We start from the raw sequence: 2,212 nt of genomic DNA, 5'->3' as shown, positions 1-2,212 counted from the left end.
GTGGGTAAGACCTTGACAGAAAAAGAAAAAGATCAGGACTGGGTATATAGCTCAGTGCAAAGACTCCAGGTTCAATCCTTAATCCTATATACAAAGGAAGGAAGGAAGGAAGGAAGGAAGGAAGGAAGGAAGGAAGGAAGGAAGGAAGGAAGGAAGGAAGGGTGGGAGAAAGAGAGGGAGGGAGGAAAGGACAGAGGGTAGGGGAAGGAATGAGAGAGGAGAAGGGAGGGGAGGAGAGGAGAAAAAGAAGCCTTTTATGGAGTGGGGAAGTAGCTCAGTGATAGAGTTTGCCTGGCATGCATGAAGTCCTGGGACAATCCCAAATACTCCACAGACACATGAAAGTAAGGGGAGAGGTAAGAGAAGAAACATAAAAAAAAATGTTTAATTAAAGAAGGAAATAAGTTGTTTTCAGAGTAATGCCACCTGTGTGAGCATGTAAGACTAATATTTTTAACAATCAACTTTGTCAGATGGCTGACTTGCCAAGTGAATCTATCCCAACCGGTCCAAGACAGCAGGAGTTGAGCTTCGAAAAGGTGCAAAGTAGCAGATGAATTTTTTAGAGTCAGGTCTGCTATTATGCAATTTAAGACTTTCTGGTTCTTTTTTGGAGACAATTCAGGCTTCTGTGTAAGAAGAAATGACTCTTCTAGCCAATTTCCAGCAAGGGGCCCTGAATGATTATCTCTGTGAGAACAAACTGCTTCGGAAAGAAATTCTTGGTGGCATGAAATCTTCTCTGAGAGGTCTAAGGATAAAGTTGTGGCCAGAGTTCCATAAAAAACATATGGGGGGACACTGTCCCAGATGCTTTGACTTCTTACTCATGCCTTGATTTGAAATTGCTGGGAGCACCTGTTAAAATTTTTAAATTGTGTTCCTTTTCACTTTTCATTGTGCTGGTTTCTACTTCTTGAAAGGACACAGGAAAACCTCAGCCAGCATTTATTGGTCGATGTAAATATTGTGTTTGTGTCTGAAATTATTATTACCCTAAATGCATTTGCATTTTGTTTAATAAACTTGAAGATGCAACAAAACAATAGATCAAGATACAATTGTTGTATTGAGAAGAGAGGATGAAGAGTACTACTGAATTTTAAAGGTGAAAATATGGAGCTAAGGAGGGGGACCAGGGGCAGAGTCCATGCCCAGCATGTGCAAGGCTCTAGATTTGGTACCCAGCAGAAGTACACCAATTAAGAAGAGATAAAAATCTGAGCAGAAAAAGTTCAGTGTGACATTTTGATTTCACATTCACACTCATTTACATTTTTATAATGCTTTTTTTTCTTACAAATGTAAATATTTATACAGATTTTCATAAAAGAGTTTCAAATAATAGATTAGTCACATATTTAGAAAGCTGTAACTGGAAATATGTTTAAAAGTTACAATTGTTTTCCACCTATTAACTAAAGTTACATAGTTTTTTCATAACATAAAGAAAATTAAAACTCATATCTCACTGCCCCTAGGAAGCCACGTGCTCTCTGTGGGATTTCAGTGAGTCTCAAGGCTTTGCCTGGCCTACTCCTATATTTTATATTCCACCAAATTTTGAGCATCATTTGAATCTCTCATTGTGTTGCTGCTTCGTCATCTCCATTTTGACTCAAATGTCACAAGCAATTTTGTACATGAATGTTCCAGATCTATTTTTCAGGTTTCTCAGACTAAAACACTCAGTGTCACTCTAATCCTCCCAAGCGCAACTCTGATCCATCAGCAAACACTCTCACTTGTACATTCCAAGCTCATCCAAACTTTGTCCATTTTCCCACACACATTTCTCCCCCGGCTCAAGCCTCCAAACCACTCTTCCTGCCCCCGCTTTTGCTCTCCTTCCATTTATTCTCAACCAGCAGTTCTAAATAAGAACAGCCTTTGCTCTCCTGTTCAAAGTTCCCCAATCGCCTTGAGCTCACTAAGTATAGCAATCAGAAGCCTTTGGGACCAGCTCCACAGCAGGTCTCCGATGGTGTCCTCACACTCCCCCCACTGCTGGCTCTGCTGCCACTTCACTGGCGTCCATGTAGTAACTTGAGTATGTCAAGCATCACCTTTTGCTCATGTCCACATATTGTAGTGTCTTCTGCCTGCTTCTTCCCGAGATAACGTGTGTGGCTGGCCCACTCATTTCTTCAACTGAAATGTCTTTTGGCATTTTGGCATTGGGTTTTTGTTTTGAGGTGAGACTTTTTTTTTT

The 2,212-nt window shown here is 40.5% G+C and overlaps 1 pseudogene; it reads left to right on the top strand.

Annotated features, from left to right (window-relative positions):
* The first annotated feature begins 643 nt into the window (after positions 1-643).
* LOC101567035 overlaps positions 644-2,212 on the top strand; it is a 6,339-nt pseudogene continuing 4,770 nt past the window's right edge.

The sequence above is a fragment of the Octodon degus genome, unplaced genomic scaffold, assembly GCF_000260255.1.
Source record: "Octodon degus isolate 3935 unplaced genomic scaffold, OctDeg1.0 scaffold00021, whole genome shotgun sequence".
In the NCBI taxonomy this organism is placed as follows: domain Eukaryota; kingdom Metazoa; phylum Chordata; class Mammalia; order Rodentia; family Octodontidae; genus Octodon; species Octodon degus.
The sequence above is the reverse complement of the archived record's forward strand: the minus strand, read 5'-3'. Positions and strand labels throughout refer to the sequence as shown.